Below are 13,458 nucleotides of genomic sequence, written 5' to 3'. Positions count from 1 at the left end.
ACCACAAGTGAGGCCCGAATTGCCTCAGAGAAGGGTGCGCCCCTTGCAGAGGTGTGTGAATTCCTCTCCATGTTTCCCATGAATAGCTGTCCCCTTTTTTCTATGAATTCATTTTGTTCTCCCTTGTACCTTCAACAAACTGTGACTGAACTGAGACTTCCTGGCTTGAAGCAAGTGGTGGGTGGGTGAGGGTGAGGTGACAGAGCAAATTTCAGAGTCACATGCATGAGCAGAAATGACATTTCAAGATCACACATCCCAAGAGTGCTAGGACACTTGCCCACCCAGAGAACAAGAGGCGAAATGCCTAGGAATCTCAAACCAGTCACAGCAGTGAAGACATTTCAAACACAAGCAGTCAAGGTCCCCAAGATTCAAAGTGTTATTCCCTGAATAAATGAAAAGAGGGGACAGGCGCCAGGAAAATGTCACTGGCCATCAGAGACACCAGGGGCACACTAAGGAAAGGACGTGCAGATCCTACTTTTCTGTCTCAGATCGTCATGTGGGCAAAGCACAACAAAACCCACCAGAAACCAGCTAGTGCTTAAGGATGGGGGCGGGCGGGCACAATTGATTAATTAAGATATTGCTTATTTCTTGCTACTTCTTTTAAAAAAGGTCCCTAATTTCAGATTCTGGTGGACCCAACATCTGGCCAACATCAATCAAACAGTTACTTGGGTTCCCCAATGAAGAGAGACACTAAAGTGTAAAGTGTGCATATCAATCTATATATTAGTGAAAATAACTTAGAAAAATGCATTATATAAAGAAAAACCGCTTTGCAAAAATGTATATAAAGGTAAAGGTAAAGGACCCCTGACAGTTAAGTCCAGTTGCAGATGACTCTGGGGTTGTGGCGTTTATCTCGCTTTGCTGGCCGAGGGAGCCTGTGTTTGTCCACAGACAGTTTATCCGGGTCGTGTGGCCAGCATGACTAAGCCACTTCTGACGAAACCAGAGCAGCGCATGGAAATGCCGTTTACCTTCCCGACGGAGCAGTGCCTATTTATCTACAGTGGTACCTTGGGTTAAGTACTTAATTTGTTCCGGAGGTCCGTTCTTAACCTGAAACTGTTCTTAACCTGAAGCACCACTTTAGCTAATGGGGTCTTCTGCTGCTGCCACGCCACCAAAGCACGATTTCTGTTCACATCCTGAAGCAAAGTTCTTAACCCGAGGTACTATTTCTGGGTTAGCAGAGTCTGTAATCTGAAGCGTATGTAACCTGAAGCGTATGTAACCCGAGGTACCACTGTACTTGCACTTTGATGTGCTTTCGAACTGCTAGGTTGGCAGGAGCTGGGACCGAGCAATGGGAGCTCACCCCGTTGCAGGAATTCGAACCACCGACCTTCTGATAAAGCAAGCCCAAGAGGCTTAGACCACAGCGCCACCCATGTCCTGTAAAAATGTGTGTCTCTGTGCGTGTGTGTGTGTATGACAAAACTGCACACCACAAAATGTGTGTATTAGGGAAGGCTTGCACTAAAATGCAGATGAGAACTTTGGAAAATAAATTGCAGACTAATGTGGAAATGAGAAACCCAAGGGGACAGATTCGATCATCTCTAGCCGAGCTTCTTCCGCCCTTCACCCTCTGGCAATTCAATTCAAGCACTGAGCATGGCCTGGAGGCTTCCCATACTAGCCTCAGCAGCTCCTGACATGCTGCTGCAACTCCTATTCTTTACTGGGAAAATCAGAGTCTTTTGTGCTCTCCCTTTTTTATGCTTGCACTAAGATGAAGCAGCAGTAACTCTGCTCCCTCTGACCCTTACAAAAATCATAGGATAACAGACTAAAGTAACATAAAGGAAAAGGTAATAGGCAGAGATAACAAAATACAAACATTTTTCTTCATGCAGAAATACCCATATAGTGCTGTGTTCAAATGGAAAGTCTTGCGGAGGCATTGCAGGGAAGATCCTGCTGCCCATGGAACTCTTTCTCGTTTTTGAATATATGAATATGAATACATTTTGCCTAGTAAATGCATTTTTCCAAGCATCACACCATACTATTTGGTGTTGTTTTCACAAATATTCATATTCATATTTTTATTTCATAAAAAAATTCACGCTGTTCGATCATAAGGGGGGAGGGGAAACCCCTCAAAGCAGTTTACAAAAGATAAAAGAGTGAAATCAAGAAAAATAAAATCACAACCATACTTTAAAACATACAAATTTAAAGTACTAAAACACATTAAAATCATCTCAACTTTCTAAGCATCTGTGTAGGCTTATTATTTTATTTCATAAAATTTATTTTCGTATGCCTACATTTCTGTTATATATGCATTTCAGGGTTGGCAAGCTGCAGTGTAAAATTGAAAGCAGATCCCCAGACAGGTAATGAGTAGAATTCTGATGCTGAGAAATTTACCTGGCACATCTCCTTGATCAAAGATAGAAGGACCATCCATTGACCCTCCATCTTGCAGGTACACATTAACCGACACACAATTCTTGACAGTAAAGTGGAACAAGGAGCGAGTTATTGAAAATTGCCTTGGAACACACCTAAACGGTCCAGTATTAGTCACAGACTAGTCCACGTCATTGCAACTCTTTAACATTGGAGCCACAGATGTTTTTAGAAGTAGACAGCAGCATGTCACAGCTGCAGGATGCCACTGCGGATGGACTTACACAATATGGTTTTTAATGTCAATTAATATCACGTTGTCCTGGCATTGCATCATCCCTGCATCTTATACATGTAACAAGCACTCTGATGAAGCGGTGTGGGTGGGTGGGGAGAAGGGATGCTGCTGGGTCATCCACAGTTCGGTTTCATGTCAACCCACTGATGGTGAGATGCTCTGAATCTTACCCTGAACAGGTCTTGATGTTTGATGCCCGTCGGATATGCATCAGGATTCACCCTGGCTTAGTATATATAGTAAATCTAGCATGGTGAGTTCAATCGCTATTCCTGCCCCCCGGCTCTGCCAGCAGTGCGAATGGCCTGCCTGCTTTGCTATGGATCTCCCAGGCTCACCCTCTGGCTCTGGAATTAACTGCATTAATGACAAAGATGGCTGAATGCAGGGAGAACAGAGTTGCTTCTCTGCCAGTCAGAAGGAATTAAGCAGACATGGGCAGATTAGCCACACATGATTTTTTTTTTTTAAGAGTGAGACCGTTCCCTGTGGCCAGAGGAGAAAGAGCTACTTTAGCAAGGGAAAGTCAGTTGTTCCTGCCATTTCTCAGAAGGCGCATTCTGAACCTTTGCCTCTCTCTCTCAAGCAGCTGAGCAAGGAGACTGTGCTCTTAGGACAATCATACACCCCTTTTCCCAAGCGGGTAATAGGTGGGGACAGGGACTAGCCAAGGCTAAAGATCTAAGGCCATTCCTTCCATAAATGCATACACTGGGAACAAGAGATTAATGCTACACGTGTCTACTGGGAAATGTAACACACTGAGTTCAGTGAAGCTTACTCCCAGGTGAGTGAGTATAATAGGATCAGATGAAACCCCAGCACAAGAACGTAAGAAGAGCCTGCTGGATCCGTCCAAAGACCCATCTAGTCCATCATCCTGTCCTCACAATGGCCAGCAAGTTGTCAAGGGGATCTCTCACACTAAAATGCAGATCAGAGGCTCTGGAAGGAGAGGAATAGGAAAGGCTATTGCTCCACTACGACAAGAATCTACCAGTCATGATTACTCATGCCATTGGAATAGAGCCTTACTGCGAATACTGTGCATTGGTCAGTGTGCACTGATCTACACACGTAAAACAAATTCACGCACAGGCGTCTTCCAAAAACCCATCCCAAACCCCAAAACGTCCCATGGCAATTGGCAAATGGTAACGGGGGCAGGACTGTGAAATCCTGAAGCCCCTAGTTATGAACTGGCACATGGGCGGTAGATATAGATTCAGTCGCTCTGACTCAAGGAATGAGGCAGTTGAGCAGTCCGGCAGCTGTATCCATGACTGAGCAGCCCTATTTAGGATCCACTCTGCTCACTCTGAAAAGAGGGAAGGAGCTAGAAAAGGTGCCCTAAACATAATCTGCCCCTCTTTTCCCCTGACTGGATTATCTCCCCCAGTGGGGTCACCACCCAGTGGTCGTAAAAGACAATTGAACTTTGGAACATGGAATATATGGACTTTGTCAGATAACACAGTCACTTATGCCCTCACTTTTGAGAACCCTGTTTATGGAAGACAATCTTACTCGGCTATGAGTGATTGCCAAAGAAGAAGATGATGACAAGAAGGACCTAAGCGAAATAGCACTCTCTCCCCTCGTGATTCCTTGCAACTGGTACACAGAGCCTTAATATCTCTGACAGAGGAGGCAGATCAGATAGCCATTGTCAGGGGTTCAGGAGCAGAGGCAAGGGCAAGGGAGGAAACAGAGAGCGAGGGGGAGGAGGCAGAGGAAAAGATGAGTGATGACGACGACCCGAGATCTCCGAGTCTTTCCAGTGAATCAGAAGATTCACAGAAAGGAGCACCAGTGGCCAGGGCAAGGGGGGAGCCTAGGGGGACACCCCAGGGAGATAGAGCCAGAGGGGACTCAGAGGAGAGCAGTTGGAAATCGGGACCAGCGTCACCGCCAGAGAGCAGGGAAGAGGAAGAGAGCCAGGGATCAAGCGCTGGCAGCTCACAACAGGGGGGAGGGCATGAGTCAGGAGTGGCCACACCTCCATCGGGGAGCGAAGAAACGGTCAGACGGAAAGTGGAAGGTTGGGCGCGCGCGCCAAGTTCAAATGCACAGAGAAGTGACGCAGTAGGCAGCCCTGAAAGAGAGCCAGGTCCTAAAGCCCGGCGCAAGGAGACAGGAGAGTCCGGGGGGTCGGCGTCAGAAGAATCCAGGAAGGAAGAGACCCCGGGGGGCAGAGGGACCCAGAGGAGAACAGTCAGGCGGAAAAGGTGGAGCAGGGCTAGGATATTAAGTTGGTGCGCAAGGGGCGGAGACTCAGACGGGACTTCGCCGATCTAGCCATTAGACGTAGAGTTGCACGCAGCGGCTTGAGAATGGAAACTGTAACTCAATAAAGACTTTTACTTAATGATCGCTGGCTAGCGTGATCCTCTGTGAGCTAGGATCTGGAAGCAGCTCTGACAGCCATCATAGAAATATGAGCATAGAGTGGAAAGTGTGTGCCCTGTTCTGACTTCTAAAGGTTTCCTGCAGTTTCTACAGGGTCATGGGCCCCAAAGGAAACATCTGACCAGGAGTAAGAACCAGGATGCTGAGTAGAGGAGCTTCCTGACATTCCAATAGAGATCTCCACTCTCAAGTCTTTCTGTGGAGAACTGGTGCTCTAACTGAACAATGTGCCCATTCTTTCAGGAGCGTCAACAGAAAACGAAACCCTTCATGTTTGCCATGGAGTTGGGGACATTCAGTCCCCTGTGATGGGACGTTTTGTTTCTGCACATGACTTTGGCAAACCACTCTAAGCTGAAACATCGCCTCACCCATCCTAGAATGTTCAGTTCACATTGAGTTCATGAAACATCATATCCTGACCTGTTCCTAATGCATGGTTGACCACATCTATGGAATACAATAGTTATGCCCTGTTAAGTTTTGCTATATCAATCATTAGTTATAGTTTAATAAAGAGGTTTTCACGCCTGTCTAATTCTGTGTTCCCTTTCCCAACCTTTAATCTATTGATGATTAATGTCTATATGCAACCCTTGTATTGTATATGCAACCCTTGTATTGTATTTGTTTTGTTTTTTTATAATAATTTTTATTGCATTTTTTCCAAATTACAGAAAGAACAAAAGAATGAACAGAATAGAAAAAAAAGAAAGAAAGAAAAGAACAGAAAATCACAACCATTTCAGGAACTTATTTCAAATTTCCATTGGACTTCCCCACATCTCCCGCATAATGCATTCTTGATAATAAAGTTATCAGCAAATTATACCCTTACTTCGTGTGTTTCTTTATATTTTCAGTTGCAATTTAAGTTTAAATCTCTTATTCTCCATTTACTCTAAAAATATAACATAATGTCATTTTTACCCATTTAAACTTTGATTCTTTCATAAATGTTGCCCAATTTCATAGATAATTAAATTTCGTTGCTGGGGCTAACATTCCAAATCATACGGCATCTTATGATTCATACAACTTATAATACTTTTGCAGATAGTCTTTAAATTTTTTCCAGTCCTCCTCCATTGCCTCTTCTCCCAGGTCTCGGATCCTTGCAGTCATCTCGGCTAGTTCCATGTAGTTCATCAATTGCGTCTGCCAATCCTCCAGTGTGGGCAAATCTTGGGTCTTCCAATGCTTGGCGATAAGAATTCTTGCTGCTGTTGTAGCATACATAAAAAAAGTTCTATCCTTTTTTAACACCTTCTGGCCGACAATGCCCAGAAGGAAGGCCTCTGGTTTCTTGGGAAAGGTGTACTTGAACACCTTTTTTAACTCGTTATATATCATTTCCCAGAAGGCCTTCAATCTTGGACAAGTCCACCAGAGGTGAAAGAATGTCCCCTCAGCTTCCTTACATTTCCAACATTTATTATCGGACAAATGGTATATCTTAGCCAGTTTGACCGGGGTCATGTACCACCTGTATACCATTTTCATAATATTTTCTTTCAGAGCATTACATGCAGTAAATTTCATACCGGTGGTCCATAACCTCTCCCAATCTTCAGACATGATATTATAACCAATGTCCTGAGCCCATTTTATCATTGCTGATTTAACTGTCTCATCCTGGGTGTTCCATTTAAGCAGCAAGTTGTACATTCTCGATAATAACTTGGTCTTTGGTTCTAGCAACTCTGTCTCAAGTTTCGATTTTTCCACCTGGAATCCTATTTTTTTATCTAGCTTAAAAACCTCATTAATTTGGGCATAGTGTAGCCAATTTTGCACCTTATCCTTTAATTTTTCAAAGCTCTGCAACCTCCAATTACCTCCAATGTTTTCTATTATTTCCCAATATTTTGGCCAGTATGCCTCCATATTGGGTGTTTTCCGAGCTTTGGCCTCTATTGGTGAAATCCACCTCGGAGTTTTGCTTTCCAATAAGTCTTTATATTTTTTCCAGACCATATATATTGCTTTTCTGACAATATGGTTTTTAAACATTCCATGTGTTTTCCCCTTGTCATACCACAAATACGCATGCCAACCTGACGAATTATTGAAGCCTTCCAGATCTAGGACATCAGTGTTTTCCAATAAAATCCAATCTTTCATCCAGCAGAAGGCCGCAGCTTCATAATATAACCTTAAGTCTGGCAGGGCAAACCCCCCTCTCTCCTTTGCATCAGTTAGTATTTTAAACTTTATTCGGGGCTTTTTGCCCTGCCAAACAAACCTAGAAATATCCTTCTGCCACTTTCCAAAACATTCCACTCTGTCCACAACCTGCAAGGCTTGAAACAAAAACAACATCTTTGGCAAAACGTTCATTTTTATAGCTGCAATTCGGCCTAACAAGGATAGTTTCAATCTTGACCAAATTTCTAAATCTTTTTTAACTTCTGACCAACATTTCTCATAATTATCTTTAAATAGATTCAAATTCTTAGAAGACAGATTGACCCCCAGGTATTTCACTTTTTTAACAATGTTTAGTTCTGTTTCCTTCTGAAACCCCTCTGTTTCAGTAACTGTCAAGTTTTTCCCTAACACCTTAGTTTTTTGTTTGTTCAACTTAAAACCCGCCACCCGACCAAATTTCTGAATCAATTCCAAAACTCTTTTTGTACTAGGTTCTGGCTCCTGTAATGTTAAAACCAAGTCATCTGCAAATGCTTTCAGTTTATATTGTTTCGCTCCGACCCGTATTCCTTGTACCTGCCGATCCTCCCTTATCATATTCAGCAAAACCTCCAGGACTGAAATAAACAATAAAGGGGATAGAGGGCACCCCTGACGTGTTCCTTTTTCAATGTGAAGTTCTTCTGTCACCACATTGTTCACTATCAACTTAGCTTTTTGTTCTGAATAGATTGCTTCTATTCCATTCTCAAACCCCCTTCCCACTCCCATCCCTTCCAAGTTTTTCTTCATAAATTTCCAAGAAATGTTGTCAAAGGCCTTCTCCGCGTCAATAAAAATTAACACTGCTTTGGTGTTAATATTTGTTTGTAAAAGTTCCAAAATATCGATAATGTTCCTGGTGTTATCAAACAAATGTCTACCTGGGAGAAAGCCTGCTTGGTCCTTATGGATTACTTCATTTAATACTTTTTTAAATCTATTAGCCAAAATATCCGCAAATATTTTGTAATCCACATTTAGGAGTGAGATGGGACGGTAGTTCTTAAGTTGAGTCTTTTCAGTTTCCACTTTAGGTATCAGTGTGATGAATGCTTCTTTCCACGTATCTGGTGCCCTCCCTCCCCCCATAATCTGGTTGCAAACCTCCATTAATGGTTGTATCAAATAGTCTTTTAACATCCTGTAGTACTTGGAGGTGAGTCCATCAGGGCCTGGAGATTTGCCTAGTTGCATATTCTGAATGGCATCCTCGATTTCCTGTTGTGTTATTTTGCAGTTCAAGATTGATCTTTTCTCTTGAGATAATTTTGGTAGACCGTTGTCTTTCAAAAATTGTTCTATCTCAGTTGCTTCCTCGGACCCTTGTGTATACAGTTTTTTAAAATATTTCTGGAAACACTTTCTAATTTCTCCCGGTTTCTGAATGTTTTTCCCTTCAACTTCTAAGTTGGTAACATAATTTAATTTTTGTCTCTTTTTCAACTGCCAAGCTAGCAGTTTCCCACATTTATTCGCAGATTCAAAAGATCTTTGTTTCATTTGTTTGATTTTCCATTCCACTTCTTGGTTAATCAATTTCGCATATTGTGACTGGTGAAATTTGATTTCTCTTAAAGTCTCTTTTGATTTTGGATTCAATCTTAATTTTTTCTCTCCATCTCTTATCTTCTCCAATATCTTGTCTTTTTTACCATTCCAAAGTTTTTTCTTGATCGTATTCTGTTGTATCAGGAACCCTCTCATGACAGCTTTGCTTGCGTCCCAGATTATTCTTTTTTCCACCGAGGTATTCAAGTTAATTTCAAAGTAGTCCTTTAAGGCTTTTTGGGCCTTCTTTACAATCTCTTGATCTCTTAACAGGTTGTCATTCATTTTCCATCTGAAGGAGTCGGCAGTAGTAAATCTCATTTCCATTTTCAAAGCGTTATGGTCGGAGCAAGTCTTTGGGCAGATTTCTATTTTTGTAGTCTTAGGTGCCAGCCCTCTAGTTGCCCAGATTTGGTCGATTCTTGTCCATGACAGGTGGGCCTCAGAAAAGAAAGTTCCTTCTTTACCTAGGGGGTTTCTCGTCCTCCATAAGTCAATTAAGTCCATATTGTCAGTTAGTTCAAAGAAAGTTTTTGGTAGTCTTCCATCTTTGGTCAGATTCTGATTCTGTGACTTATCCATAAAAGTAGAGACGACCCCATTCATATCTCCCATCATAATGATGTTGGAATAGTCCAGATAGTCCAGTAGTGTCTCATGCAGCTTCTTATAAAATTCTGATTTCCCCTCATTTGGTGCATAAATTCCTAATATCAAAACTTTCTCTCCTTGAATCGATATTTCAATAGCCAGGATTCTTCCTTGTTCGTCTTTGAACAAAAATTTTGGTGATAAATTCTCCTTGGCGTAGATCACCACGCCTCTCTTCTTAACTCTATCTGATGAGATGAATTCTTGGCCTAATCTTTTATTTATTAACACCTTCCTGTGTAGCCTGGTCACATGGGTTTCTTGCAAACAAATTATGTCCAAATTTTCTTTCTTTAGAATATGGAAGATCCTTTTGCGTTTTTCCGGGGAATTCGCGCCATTAATGTTCCAACTATACAGCTGCAGAGACATCCTGTATCAATCTGTTGTTACTCTTATTGGGCGTCTTCTTTTTTGTCCAAATCCGAGGGTGGTAGCTCTTTTCCAGACTCTGGTAGTGGCCAAATAGCTGCCACTCCTTTCTGCAAGTCTTCTCCGTGGTCGTGTAAGAACTTCTGGCTGTCCTCTTTCGTTTTGATTTTTGTCTTCTTTCCTTTGTATTTGAATGAGAGGCCTTGTGGAAACTCCCACCTGTATGGTATTCCGTTGCCTCTCAAAAGTCCAACTAGGTCAGTGTAGTTAGATCTGAGATCCAGTAATTGTTTAGGAATATCCTTGTAGATTTGTGCTCTTCTGTCCTGGATCTCAAGTGTTTTGTTAAAATGTAGGTCAAGTAGCTTGTCTCTCTCCTGCTTAGTCCTTAAGATAATCAAACAGTCTCTAGGCCTGTCCCTCCCAGCAGCCCTTCCCAATCTGAATGCAGTTGTTATTTTAAAGTCTGTATCTTCGTTTATACCCCAGAATTTAGAAAATTCTGTTGTTAAGAAGCCAATCAAGTCCTCTTTCTCAATCTCTGGGATAGAGCGTAATCTCAAATTATTTTCCCTGTTTCGCAATTCCACCAAAGACAGGTAGGCCTGCTGGTCAGTAATATGTTTATGGAGCGGCCTTACCTCTCCTTTCAGTTCCTCCACTTCTTTAGTTGCTGCTTCTGCTTTTTCATTCGTATTGTATTTGTGTTAACCAATCAGCAACAAGCACATATGTGGCAATGCTGTAATATTCAATAAAAGGGACTCCCCGAGACATGCTCGGTAGATGCCTCCCATATGACACTTGTCATTTGTCTGTCGTTTATTTCAACCCAACACCCTGCGCACCAGCGAGAATTGCATGTGCCCATCAACACTCACTTAAATTAATCCAGTCTGTGCTGCATTCTTTTTACATCATATTTGCAGCTCCCTCCTCTGCCAAGCTCATTCGGGGAACACTTTTCCAGTGCTGATCAGGCAGCTAAATCCAAAGGGGGGAATATTTTATTCTGTCTTTCATTTGGGGGGGGGGCGGTTAATCTGTGGATGAGGCCAGAGGTAAAAGAGAGCAGAGTTCACAGCAATTCAAGATGGCATAGTTCTCCTTCTGCCTCTGTGTGACTCCATCTCCTTCCCTTTCCCTCTGAGCGACTTTATCTGCAAAGAACATTGCAAAATCATTGCAGGAAGTCTTGGGGGTCCTCACCAGACCCCAAGGGACTAATAGTGCACTATTAGTCCCATACCTAAAATTCAGACCCAAAAAGGGGAGGGGGAAGGCATAATAAAAGCAGCTGACATGAACTTCTGATTGAGAAGGCACAGAAGATTATTGCACACACCACAACTAAATCGTACGTCAGTTTAGGCAACAAGTTCCTTAGCCAACATGTGTTTGCTTTTGTCATTCTGTGAAGTTAGCTGTGTCAGTAGAGCAGGAGACTCTTAATCTCGGGGTTGTAGGTTCGAGCCCTACAATGGGCAAAATATTTCTGCATTGCAGGGGGTGGACTAGATGATCTTCATGGTCCCTTCCAACTCTACAATTCTATGATTCTATGAAATAATTGATGAGGATAAACCCATTAAATATCACACGGTGTCTGGAGTGGATGTCAATCATGGAAACCATAGAAGTATGTCAAGTATTGTGGTAAGGTCTCAGTGGGTGTCAGTTCAGTTTCATTTCAATATCTTTATTAGAATGAAAACACCTTCATCTCATCCCCCATTCTTATGATGTCATTCTGCTGTGGCCGCATCACAGGTGATTGTTATGGCAACATGGTGCCTGCCTTCTGTACTGATGGGAAGATTCTTTCTTTCCCTCTGAGGCTGTTGGACCACTGTCTGGTCTTGTGATAGCATCAGGACAAAGGGATATAGCCTCTGAAAGATCCCATCACAATGCACTACCCTAAGAAGTCCAAGAGTCCTGGCCCTGTAGGGCACAGACCAAGCTCAAAGGGCCTCCCGTCAGACTCCTCATCATGCCCGTCAGACAAGTACAAGGACTATGCTGCCGTTGTTATAGACACAGGCACTGGATACACCAAGAGTGGCCTGGCTGGGGATGAGAAGCCGAGATCCATTGTGCCAAGTGTTGTGGGGGTGCCAAGGTACAGGACCAAGGAAAGCCCATTGTACTACATTGGGAAGAGCATTCCACAGCGGCGTGCGGAGGTGAGCACACACCAGGTAATGACCCATGGAGTCGTGACAGATTGGGATGCCCTAGAGATGCTATGGCACCATGTCTTCTACACAGAGCTCAGCGTGTGCCCTGAAGAGCTTGCTGTGCTGGTCACCGATTCCCCCATGTCCCCAACGACTAACCGTGAGAAAATGGCGGAGCTGCTCTTTGAGAACTTTGAAGTGCCAGCCATGTTTGTGGCTCATCAGTCCCTTTTGTCGGTGTATTCCTACGGCCGGACAGGTGGTCTGGTGATTGGCTCTGGCTATGGGACATCCTACACCGCTCCTGTCCACGATGGCTACATTTTACCTCATGCCACCTACCGACTGGACATAGCAGGCCATGCCCTGACGGAATACCTGGCCAAGCTGATGGGAGAATCTGGGAACCCTTTCCATAAGGATGAAATGGAGGTGGTATGTCAGATCAAGGAGAAGTGTTGCTATATCCCGGAGGAATATGAGGGTGAACTGAATGCTGATGAGAAGAAATACCTCATGGACTATACCCTTCCTGACAGGCAGGTTATCTCCATCGGCAGTGAGCGCTTCCGCTGCTCAGAGATCCTCTTCAATCCGACCATGCTGGGCTTCCCAGAGGTGGGGCTTCATGTCCAAGCTATAAGCAGCATCAGGAAATGCAAGCCAGAGCGACAAGCGGACCTGCTTGCCAATGTGCTGCTGGCTGGTGGAACTACCATGCTTCGTGGCTTTTCCGAGAGGATTAAGAAGGAACTGCAGAAGATGGAGCCATCCAAAAAGGTGGGCATCCTGGCTTCCCCCAACCGCACCTTCTCTGCCTGGTTGGGTGGCTCCATTGTGGCATCCCTCAACTCTTTCCAGAACGTGTGGATTGACCGGCAGGCCTACAATGAGAAGGGCTCCTTCATTGTCCACCGGCACTGCTTCTGATCAAGGCGGTGGCATGCCAGGCTTGGCAAGGGCATGTGTCAAAGGGAAACTCTCCTCTACAACATGCTGTTTTTTTAGCATAGCACTTCTGAGTCAGTTCTGTCACCACTATTGGAGATGGGGAAGAGCAAAGGGAGTTTGTAGGGATTTACAAAAAATATAAGAAGAGGTGGGGAGGGAGGGAGAGAGAGAGGGAGAGAGTGGAAATGTTGAACCAAGTAATGGATCCTTTTAAAAAATGTGATTTGTTACAGGTAAAGCCTATCAAAAGAAGCAGTGCAAGATATATGTGCCATATTTCTCACATACACACAAGTATGAACTGCCTCATAGGCAGACCTACACATCTGCACCTCTTTCTTTAGATCAATTCGCGGCTACTAGCCATGAGGGCTATGTTCTACCTGGTCAATCACTGTGAGAACAAGATGTTGGTCTAGGTGAGCCTTTTCCTCTGATCCAGCAGAGCTATTCTTATGTTCTTACATTTGTGGTGGAAGAACT

At 43.6% G+C, this 13,458-nt stretch overlaps 1 pseudogene across 1 annotated transcript; it reads left to right on the top strand.

Moving 5' to 3' along the window:
* Positions 1 to 11,645: 11,645 nt before the first annotated feature.
* Positions 11,646 to 13,039, top strand: LOC309527134 (actin, cytoplasmic pseudogene; annotated as a pseudogene). The gene has a single exon. The product of its transcript is annotated as an actin, cytoplasmic pseudogene (transcript).
* Positions 13,040 to 13,458: the final 419 nt, after the last annotated feature.

Source organism: Podarcis vaucheri (genome assembly GCF_965113315.1).
Source record: "Podarcis vaucheri genome assembly, chromosome: 2".
In the NCBI taxonomy this organism is placed as follows: Eukaryota; Metazoa; Chordata; class Lepidosauria; order Squamata; family Lacertidae; genus Podarcis; species Podarcis vaucheri.
This window is presented reverse-complemented; position numbering and strand designations above follow the sequence as displayed.